Raw genomic sequence first — 12,197 nt, 5'->3', positions numbered from 1 at the left:
CCCGGAGGAAACCCATGCAGACACGGGGAGAATGTGAATACTCCACACAGACCATCACCTGAGGTGGGAATTGAACCTGGATCACTGGTGCTGTGAGACAGCAGTGCTAATCACTGACCCACTATGCTGCCCACTGCACTCTTGTTAACTGAGAAATTGTCTGCCATTCCTGGAAGGACAAAGTGAGACCACACAGAGCTGTGGTATCAGCAATGATAAATGGTCATCCCCACATGGGAACTGAGCCCCCACCTACCTGAGCATTATCATATATAATGGACCATTTGAAAAGAAAAGGCTTGAGCAATGGGTCTTCCAGGAGTGGTCACTTTATGAGCATTGATATGGAAACTGGAATCTGAAAGCTACCATCCTGGAGGCCAGAGAGAGAAGATTTCCAATGGAGATGGAGTCAGACATAGACCGAGGAAGAAAATAGGTTGCAATCTTTTGAAGAAACACTGTAACCAGAATAAGAGATAGAAAGATGGCTCTGATTTTATTTGACTTACTTCAGTCATTTTAGTAATTTCCCAATTACAGTGACTGGGTATTGGACTGCATTCTTCAGCTGCTCTCTGAATTTAGTCTGGGTCACTGCATAAATACAGGTGTTGGTGCAGGTACTCAAAAGCTGCAGCATGTAGCCAGATATATGCTGGATCATGGGGACCTGTATGGTCATAAATATTTGCAATTTGCCAATAAAGGAACTACATAACATTTGTCAGCCATAGCATTACAAAACTACCAGGAATAGCAAAGAGTAAAACTATGGATTTCCTGCGGTTTTCCATCTCTGGGTCAGATTGATTCTCACTCTTGCTGTGATCCAGTAGCTTCCTGCGGATTCTGCTGGTCACTACAATGTGTCTGACAGTCAGAGCATTGAGCAGTAAAATCAGAATGAATGGGAGGAAAGGAGTTAAAATAATACTGAGGCAGTATTATTATGCTATCCAGGCAGTTTCAGTGAAAACTTGGTGTTGCAATGTAACTCCAGGGCACATTGTCAATTATATATTCATGTTCATATACAAAGTACCAAGGAATATTTTTCAAGAAGAACAGCATGCTTGCAGTTGCAATAACCATGGTCACAGTTTTCTCTGTACAATATATTGTTTTCAACTTATGATAATGAATTGCAATAAATCAATCAAAGGTGAAAGTGACAGTGAACCAGACTGAAATGTCTGTGGCTGTGGAAAGCAGGACATGTAAGACAGAGCGTGCAGGAGTGGTGTCCAGGTAGGTATCTGGGAAATGAAAAGGAATAACTGTAAACAGTATCACATCAGTGAAAACAACAAGTAAATCTGCCACTGCCATGGCCACCAAATAGTGAGTAATACATTTCGAGAGTCCACACTTTCCTCGTGATAGGATCAGAATCGATACTGAGTTAACTGAAAAACATACAGGGGATAAATACGGAATTATAGATTTGAATCTCAACTAGCATGTGAATGACATGAATTCACAAGCACTTTACCAATGAATAAATTATTCAACAACCAAAATCTTGTTCTGTCTTTGAAGTGAGCCCTGACTGATCCTGTTATCTGCCTTGAGCCAATATTGCTGCCTTTACATTGAAATACTGGTCCAGGTATCTTGGTTTATGAGTATTCTTGAGGTTGCTTGCTCACTATTTCTAAGCAAGGCATTCAACTCCTTACATCCTGTAGCACCTCTTTATTCATATCTGTACATAGTCGATTATTGAATATGGCTCTCATGCATAGCTTGAGATCTCTCTCTCTCTGCACATGCTTACTCTAGACTGGTGTGTTACTGATGTCAGTGTCATGGGGTCAGTCTTGACTTATCTGAACCTCGCTACAGATACTTTTAATCAAACTTTTCAGAGATGTTACGACAAATATCTGGGAAGATGCAATTTGAATTCAGAATTTGTTGCTCCGAGGGAGGAACTATATCACTGTATCATAGGAGTCCCAGGAATCATTTTTTGCCATACAATATACTTATATTATAAGGCCCTGACATTGACCTTGCAATTTATTTTGAAAGTTTGCATAGTCTGAGCTTAAATGCCTTTTTTTTGGACAGGGAGTTCCACATTTTCTTACAAATTAGTGGATGCGAGGTGATATGTTGGTTCCCTGAAGATGAAGAATGTACAGTTTAAAACATTCTTAAGAGTCGTTGAAGAGTTAGGCTTAACCTGAACTGACAGTTATTTAATTGATGACCTGTATCATCTGCAGATATCCTTGAGTTCTCTGCTTTTCACTGAATGTTGACTTTTAAAAGGTCAAGAGAGAAACAGGTTGATAAAGAGAGTGGGAGAACACACCTTCCAGTACTGATGATGGAACTGATCAATTTTCAGCCTGCTTTGTTGGAAAGGCAGTTCCATTGTGTATTCCAATGTCTGGCTCCAAACAGAGATAATTTGCAGGCAACTTCCATTCCATTATGTGATACTTCCAGAAAGGTATAAACGAAACAATAGTCTTTTTTGATGGTTTTGTGAATTGGTTTAACATATGATAAAGTGACTATTTTAGCCACCATAGGTCAATAGTTCTTTCCTTTTTAAAATGATTTTAGTGCAAGGATATGAATTAAGAGTTCCAGGTATTATAACCAAATGAGGGAAGTCCATTTTAACTACCATGAGGGATGGTGTTTCTAATTTTTGATGATTGTAAGTTCTGTTACAATGTCAATATAAAATATGTAATACCACAAAAATTAGGATGACAAACAGATACATACACATGCAACATGCAACATATTCACTCTCTTCATCTTTATCAAACATTGCTATATGATTGGTAGCTAGACTTGTTCCTTCAGCTGTGCCACCTTTCACTGCCAGTTCCATATTTTATATTTACGGTTCATAGAATCATACAATTCAGATCAGGCCTTTCGGACCATTGAGTCTGCAACAACAAACAACAATGTACATCTACACTAATGCCCCTTTCCAGTACTTGGCCCATATCCTTGACTGTTAGAACATCTCAAGCGCTTATTCAAATACTTTTTAAATGTTGTGCGTTTACCCACTTCAAATACGTACCCGGGGTAGTGCATTCCAGCTTCCCATAATTCTTTGGGTGAAAAACATTTTCTTCAAATCTCCTTGAAGTCTCATGTCTTTCACCTTCAAATTATGTCCCCTTCTTACCATCCCTTCAACTAAAGGGAAACAGTTACTTTCTATCCACCCTGTCCATGCCCTTCAAATTCTATGCAACTCACTCTGATCCCCTCTCAGCCCTAACATCAAAGCCTTACCAGGTCTGTGTAAGTATTCTGTCCTTGGCTGGTCTGTGTGAATTTCCAGACACCAGATTCCCTGAGGTTATGGAGCTTTGTGTTAGGTCAGAACTATTAGCCAGGTTAGCTGCGAGTCTATTTGCAAGTCTTTGCTGGTCATAGATTCACACCAACAATCGATATTGGAACAAAACATTTAGTTTGGGAATGTAAAATATGTAACAATTACATTTACACTTGAATCATTCAGATTGCTTTTTCTATAAAGAAAGCTTTGTCATTGATTGTAAGTGAGAGCTGTAATCACCAAAATATGGTTTTAAACGGAACTTTTAAAGAAAAACAAAATCAGAGATAACAAGGTTAAGTTACATGTTAAAAATTCATTTCCTTGAAACTATTAAATGTCTTATCAAGAACTCCAACAACTGCAAGAACAGAATAGTAAACATTTTCCAACTGATGGAGTATTGTTGATTCACACATTGTTGTGTGAGCGGAGAGATTTTCCTGCTGGTGCCACAGATAATAGCTCTGTCTGATTACATGAAGCATTCAGAGGAGCATCATATTTATGGAGAGAAAAGTACAGAGAGGTGACAGATACCTCATTGTTCATATCAATCACAGGTCATTGAACAAACAAATAGAGACAATCATGTGAAAAATCATGTAACTCATGAAATAAACTGTAATTAATTGTAGGAACCAGTGCCTCAAAGCCAGACATACTATTAAGGAAAATAGTTTCATATAAACCAATTTGAGGAATATTACTGATTAATGTAACATCGGTATTTTCATTTATCATTTGCACATTTTCTACAGCTGTTTCCTTTCCATGTAATATTTAAAGTCAGTCATTTTAAGACAATATTTAGTTTACTTACCCAATGTATTTGACACACTTGGAAAATCTGACATCAGCCTGCAGCTGTCAGCAATTCAACGTTGTCAATAGGAAAGCTGGGGGTTTGTGAGGTTTCACCAAATCCTATCTGTTGCTTTTCTGACCTTTGGAGAATAAGATACTTTCGATTTGCTCTTTTCAAAGCATCTTTGCAGAGTCTTTGTTTTCTTTCCTGTTTTGTAATTGTCTCTATCTGGATAAGATTAAAAGGTTTATAGAAACAGTGCCATGGTGGTTCAGTGGTTAGCACTGCTGCCTCACAGCGCTAGCAACCTGGGTTACATTCCAGCCTCAGGCGACTGTCTGTGCGCAGACAATCCCCCCGTGTCTGCGTTGGTTTCCTGTGTTTGCTCCAGTTTCCTCCCACAATCCAAAAATGTGCAGGTTAGGTGAATTGACTGGTTAAATTGGCCATGGTGTTCAGGGATGTGTACGTTAAGTGTGTTAGTCATGAGTAAATGTAAAGTAATAGGGTAGGGGAATGGGTTTGGGTGGTTTACTCTTTGGAGGGTCAGTGTGGTCTTGTTGGGCCAAATGGTCTGGTTCCACAGTGTCGGGATTCTATAATATACTTGCGTCATTCTGGAGGATATCTTCAAAGTTAAGCAGTTTTGCACTTGCTTCAGAAACCAGTTTTGATTTATAATAGGCAAAGTATTCTTCAGCTCATTTAAGAATCACAGAGAAAAATATTTTAAGTCTGAAAAGGATTATTAATTGAGAAACAATTGGTCATTTAGATAAGTAAATCAATGAGTTTATGCTAATAGTGTGACTTGTGAAGTACTGAGGCAAGATCATGAGTACATTCCTCACATCAAATCACAATACTATCATAACCCTTCTGAATGTTTTGCTCAATAAGCATCCATTCTGGTCAGCCCTATCAGAATATTATATGTTTCAATGGGATTCCCTTTCATTCTTCTAACTTCCAGTGAATACAGTTCCAATGAAACTGATGTCTCCTTCTATGACAAAGCTACCAAACTAGGAATCAGACTGATTAACGTTTGCTGCACTCCCTCCAGGGTGCGTATAGCTTTTTGTAGATAAGGATTTCAAAGTTGCAGGCAATGCTTCAGGTGTGGTCTCACTAAGATCCTGTACAGCTTCAGTAAAACATCTTTGTTCCTGTACTCGAGCCCTCTTCCAGTAAAGGAGAAAGTGAGGTCTGCAGATGCTGGAGATCAGAGCTGGAAATGTGTTGCTGGAAAATCGCAGCAGGTCAGGCAGCATCCAGGGAACAGGAGAAGAAGGGCTTATGCCCGAAACGTCGATTCTCCTGTTCCCTGGATGCTGCCTGACCTGCTGCGCTTTTCCAGCAACACATTTCCAGCTCTTCCAGTAAAGACCAATGTTGCGATTTGTCTTCCTAACAGCCTGCAGCACTGCACGCTTGCTTTCAGTGACCAATCTACAAAGACACAAGGTCATTAAGTACATCAACATTTCCCAATCTATCACCATTTAAAATATACTCTGCCATATGCTTTTCCTATTGAAGTGGCCAACCTCATCTTTATTCACATCGTATTGCTTCTGCCATGTCTTTGCCCACTCACTTGTCCAAATCACCTTGAAGAACCTTTCTGTCCTCCTCACCACTCACACCCCCAGTCCCACCCAGTTGTGTGTTGTCAGCAAACATGAAAATATGACATTTGATTCCCTGATCCCAATCATTGATAGTATATTGTAAATGGCCAGAATCCAAGCAACTGATCTTTGTGGTACCTCACTTGCCACCACGTTCCAACCTGAAAACAATTCCAACTCACTGTTTCCAGCTGTTAACCAATTCTCAGTCCATACAAGTACATTGCCCCCTAATACCATGTGCTTTGATTTTACACAATCACCTCTAATTTGGGGCGTTTTAAAAAGCTTTATGAAAATTTAAACACACCACATCCACTGGTTCTCCCTCATCAATTTTTTTGATTGCATCCTCAAAAAGAAACTTGAGTAAGTATGTCTAACGTGATTTCCCTTTCATAACTACATGTTAGCTTTGTGGAATCTGTTGGGGAGATTTCACTGCGGTGTTTAATGTAGGGCTAGGGAGGGTGACACTTCCAGCCCTGAAATGGTTAACAACAGCCAAGCGAGCTGCTGCAGGCGATTGCATGACTGCTGGAGCTTGTAAGGGATATGCATAATGTTAATTAAATCTTGGAGCCTGTAAATACCAGCCAGTATCAATTGCCCCATCGAAACTCGGGATTAATAAAGAAACTGATCGGAATCTGTAACTGTTAGACAAGTGTGAATTGCTCTATCGGAACCTGTAACTAGTGAGTGTGAATGGCTCTATTTAAGTCTAAAGTTGATAAGTGTAATTGACAATTTAGTTAAACTAAAACTATTGAAAATGGCTAGCCTGTCAGACGCATAGTAATTCCTTGAAACAATGGACTATTGAATACGGGATCGGAACCGCTCCCAGGGATGGCTGAGCCATTGTCAAGCACAGCAGGAGCTGAACAGGCACTTCGATGCGGCCAATAGGAGGACGGATCCCCAGCGCGCGCAGATGAATGGACCAATGGGGAAGGCGAACTGACCGGGGACTCCAGGCAGCGCGAAGTATAATTGTGTCAACTTTGAACGGGAAGGCAGAACGCCTTCTCCAACGAATGCATGCCTGTAGATTCGTTGTATCAGTTAAGATTCTGTGAATAAACTGCTGTCTGCGTCTAATCATAGTTGCCAGTGTGAGTCTCTCCTTCCAAAAGAACACGCAAAGACGGGACCCTCCGGGTCCGTCTTAACAAATCCATTGGTATTTTTCAGGTGTTCTGGTTCAACATCCTTTATTATAGACTCCTGCATGTTCTCTGCTCCTAATATTAGGCTGAGTGGGTCTGAAATTGCCTGTTTCCTTCTTCCATCCGGTATCTCATTTTACCACCTTCCAATCTGCTGGGACTGTTACAAACTCTTCAGAAGTTTGTAAGATGCTCATCAATGCATTTATTATTTCCATGTCCATATCGTTTCGTGCTCTGGGATGTAGAGATTTGTCAGGTTTCAATGCCATTGATTTCTTCAGCATATTTGTTTCTAATTTATTCGTACTAACTTCCTTCAATGCCTTCTTCACAATAGTAACTTCTTCCTGAGCAATTCTAGGAAGCATTTAGTGCGTCTCTTTCTGTGAAGACAGCACAAAAGGAGCTGTTTAATTGGTCTGCCATTTCTTTGTTCTCTGTTATCAAATCTCCCATTTTACATTGTCAGGGGCTTACATTTACTTTCACTCATCTTTCTGCTTTACATAATTATGAAAGCTCTTACAATCTCAGTTTATATTCTTTGCACATTTACATCCACATTCCATCTTTACTCGATCAATCAACCCATTGCTTTCTTTGCTGAGCTCCCAATCACCCAGCTTACTGTTTTGTTTTAGAAACTTCTGCAGCTACTGAAAATCTGAAACAAAGTGTAGGAAATGCTGGAGAAACACAGCAGCTCTGGAAGTGTCTGGACAGAGAGACAGATGGACAGAGAGACAGAGAGAGAAAGAGAGGCAGAATTAATGCTTTGAGTCTGCATGATCCTATTATATTGCACTAAACAAAATCTGGGATAGCCTGTTTCCGAGTTAGTTCCACAATGACCTGGTCTAAAACCCCCATCGTGTACAGTGAAGAATTCACCAAGCACAATATTATTCAGGTCATGGTTTGCCCAGTCGAGATGTGGATTAAAATTAACAATGACTACTGCAGCACTTTGTTGAATGCATCTCTAATTTCCTGTTTAATGCAACCCCCTAACTTACCACCATTGTTTGGAGGCCGATAGACAACTTCCATTAATATTTCCCATCCCTTGTTGTTTCTCAGCTCCACCCAGACTGATTCCACCTCTAGATTTTCTCTGCCAATACCCTTTCTAACTATTACACTGATTCAGTTTTTCTGTTTTCTGTTATACCAGTCCTTTCAAAAGATTAAATACTCCTCGATCTTCAATTTCCCCCATCTTGTCACCGTGTCCCTGTCATCAGATTTATATTGCACCTGCTTAGAGCTATCTGTTCTGTTCAATTGTCTACCTTATTGTGGATCGTCCTTGCATTCGGATATAATATTTTAAGCCCTGTCTCTTTGATATTGGTATGTATTTCCTTCAGTACTCCTGCTCTGTTTACTGCTGGTCAGTGTTTCTATTGCCTTCCACTTTTGCTTCCTACTTTTCCATCTTTCCTCTCCATCTTTGTGTCCCTCTCTCTCTTGCCTTCCCTCTCAGATTTCTGATCTCCTTCTCATTCTCGTTGAAACCCCCTGTTCCCCAACTCCCAACAATGTTAGTTTCCTTTTATTCATTCAGAGGATGAGAGTATCGCTGGCTGGGCCTGCATTTATTATCCATCCCTAATTTCCCACAGGGTAGTGAAGAGCCAATCACACTGCTGTGGTCTGGAGTCACATGTGGGCCAGACCAGGTATGGATGGCCGTTGCCTTCCCTGAAGGACATCAGTGAATCTGATTGAATTTTCCAACGATTGCCAATAGATTCATTGTCACCATCAGACGCTTAATTCCAGATTTTCTTTTTTATGAATGCCCTGGACAGGTTACGTGTCCCAGTCTAGCGGCATTGTAATCCACCCATCTTGTACATACCCCATTTTCTTGCAATTATTTTGTATACGTCAAGAATGGGTCTGGGTGGGTTACTCTTCGGAGGTCAGTGTGGACTTGTTGGGCAAATGGCCATTTTCCACATTGTAGAGATTCTATGTATTGCCTGCAAATGTGCTGGAGGTTGATTCAAGAGAGCATGAGATGGTTATTAGGAGAGAAATGGGTTGCAGGGATTTGGGGAAAAGGTAGCAGATTGACACCAGGTGATAGAATCAGGGCAGGCTGAATGGGCTGAATAGCCTCTCTCTGCACTATAATGTGTGGGGGCATTAAGATGAATGCTGTCTGCTCAGGTGGAGGAGATGTGAAGATTCAGGAAGGAAGAGATGGAGAACAGTCTCATGGTGTGTTGTGGTGCACTGTGCAGCAGAATGCCGCGACCCTCAGAATGTGGGAGCAGGCACCTGAACATGTGACACCACTCACCTTTCGTACCACCTGAGCTTCTGCTTCCTCTCAGTACAAGGTTTCCAGCTTTGAAGAGCCACATGCCTGCTGTTGGTTTCACCAGTCACTGTGTGGTCAAAGAGGATGCCATCTCCTCCAACTTCTGGGGGAAGAACCCCTGTTAAAAGGTGAAGATGGACACCCCTGTTGCAGTACTGAGGGAATGCTGCACTGAGGGAAGGACTGTCTTCCCAATAAGATAGAGAGGCCGGGGAATCTATCTATTCTTTCAGGTGACCCAAACATTTTTCAAGGAAAGGAGGACAGTTAAAGTGAATGACGTGCACATAGACAGCATCTTCCTTCAACAATCATGTTCAATAATGTAATGAGGACTCTGTGGGAAGTGGGATCCTGAGCTGCTGATTGTGGATTGCCACCAGATGGAGCCAGATGGAAATGTGAATATTTCTGAAAATGATACGTTGCATGAGGTAAACTGTTCTATTCCCTGTTACGGGCCAAATGGACACCATTTCTGAGTATGTTCCTAAGTCAATGTGTACAAAAGTCAAAACACATACAGTACAATCTCAAATACATGCTCATAAATATGAGCCAGATCCGTAAAAATAATGTTAAAATGGGATCTCATTCAAAAGCAAAAGCAATTCTAAATCTGACCTTCATAAATTGGGGACCACCTGCACATTGTCAAATATCTTGTTTTCAAAAAAAGCCGCCTGTTTCTTGACATATCAATAGCGGCATTGACTTATGATTGAAGGTAAATGAATCTGTTGTATTAATATTACTGTCATCTACCGAAATAGCTAATGACAACTGTCCACTTACTATTGCTTCGAAATCTCTGTTGATGTGTTCCTGGATCAGTTGAACTGTTATCACACTGGGGCTTCCTGATTAAAGTCACTGCCAACAAAATCAACAATCTCTGATTTCAGAGAGCACAATATCTCGCTGCTTCCTACATCATTCATGCCTTTAGCTGATATGTGGCAAAGTGTGAATGATTGAATTCATCGAAATAAAATTGTGGGAGATGGTTTTGAGATTGAGAGGTGTGAAAGAAAAAAAATGCATCTAATTCAAACCACCACAGATTAAAGAATAACAGAAAGTGCTTTGCTAAAATAGCCTTGTAATGACTTCGGTTATCCAGCAAGTGAAAAAATGGATAAATTGAAATGGTGTGACCTTGAATTTTTGACCCTAGTGTTCTCTAAAGCAATCTTGAAGACATGATCAAAGCTGTGCTTCAGTACAGCACTGAGGTAGCACCAAAATTGGAGGTATAGTAGACAGCAAAGAAGGTTACCTCAGATTACAACAGGATCTTCACCAAATGGAGGAATGGGCAAAGGTGTGGCAGTTGGAGTTTAATTTAGATAAATGTGAGGTGGTGCATTTTGGAAAAGCAAATTGGGGCAGGACTTATATACTTAATGGTAAGGTCCTGGGGAGTGTTGCTGATCAAAGAGACCTTGGAGTGCAGGTTCATTGTTCCTTGAAAGTGGAGTTACAGGTAGACAGGATTACGAAGAAGGTGTTTGGTATGCTTTCCTTTATTGGTCATAGCATTGAGTATAGGAGTTGGGATGTCATATTGCAGTTTTACAGGATATTAGTTGGGCACTTTTGGAATATTGTGTGCAGTTCTGGTCTCCCTGCTCTGGGAAGGATGTTGTAAAACTTGAAAGGGCTCAAAAAAAGATTTACAAGCATGTTGCCATGGGCTGGAGGGTTTGAGCTATAGGGAGAGGCTGAATATGCTGGGGCTATTTTCCCTGGAGCATTGGAGCCTGAGGGGTGACCTTAAAAATGTTTATAAAATCATGAGAGGCATGGATAGGGTAAATAGGAAAAGTAAATTTTGCCTGAAGTAGATGAATCCAGAACTAGAGGGCATAGGTTTAGGGTGAGAGGAAAAAAGTCTAAAAGTGACCTAAGGGGCAACTTCTTCATGTTGTGGATGATATTTTTCACTGACCAACAGCAAAGACAGCCTATATATCCATTCATTTCCCAGTTTTAGGATTATGTGCTTTAAGCGTGAATTTATATTAGCTTGATTTTTTTCAATTTGATTGAGGTCATCCAATTAAAATCCTCAAATTAACCCTTTCAAATTGTACTATTCAAATATCCACATTCAACAGAGATACACCATCGGGCAAATGCAGAAAACTGAGTTTGCCTTTTTCCACAATGTAAGGATTTCACAATTCACAGACTAATAACACGTGTGAACATAGACCTCATCTTCTCAGTTGCAAAGGGAAACCTCTTATTCCTAAACTGTGTCCCCTATCCAATAGAGGTAATAACAGTTCAATAACTGCTGTTTGTGTGTAGTAACATGGATCACACAGGTTTTACCAAAACTAGAATCGAACCACTTATTCATGACAAACCTCAGAAAATCATTACATTCTTGTCAGACATGCTATTGCATGTTGGATTGCTGTCATTGATAGGGGACACCACTGTAGGACTTCGGGATAACTTCTTTTGTGATCAGTCACAGAGTCATAGAGATCCATAGCTCATGCTCAGTAGCAGCAGCAGGAATGCACCCTCTGCAAGTTCCCCTCCAATCCACTCCGTCAGCCTGGCTTGGAAAATAAGTCACCATTCTTTCAATGTTACAGGGTCAAAATCCTGGAATTCTCTCCTTAAGAGCATTATGGGTCACGTTACAGCTCATAGACTGCAGCGGTTCAAGGAGGCAGCTCACCACCACTTTTGGGCAACTAAGAGTCGGCAGTAAATTCTGGTCAAGCCAGTGATTCTCATGTCCTACCAATGAATTCCAAAAGCACTTTGGTTTTTGAATCTGTGCATGTCAAAAACAAACAGTTCACTATTCTAGTCCTGTTTTCCAGCACTTGGTCCAGTTTTATGAGCAGGTTGGAAAGGTAGGCGGTACAGGCAGATACCATACGGATGTTTAAGAGCCTTT

General features: G+C 40.6%; 1 pseudogene; it reads right to left on the bottom strand.

Annotated features, from left to right (window-relative positions):
• Positions 1–508: 508 nt before the first annotated feature.
• Positions 509–3,744, bottom strand: LOC148149460 (putative G protein-coupled receptor 139; annotated as a pseudogene).
• Between the last annotated feature and the right edge of the window lie 8,453 nt (positions 3,745–12,197).

Source organism: Chiloscyllium plagiosum, unplaced genomic scaffold, assembly GCF_037043375.1.
Source record: "Chiloscyllium plagiosum isolate Xiang-an unplaced genomic scaffold, Cpla_swu_hap1 HiC_scaffold_8, whole genome shotgun sequence".
Taxonomy (NCBI): Eukaryota; Metazoa; Chordata; class Chondrichthyes; order Orectolobiformes; family Hemiscylliidae; genus Chiloscyllium; species Chiloscyllium plagiosum.
Note: the sequence above shows the minus strand (reverse complement) of the source record. Positions and strands in the feature narration are given on the sequence as shown.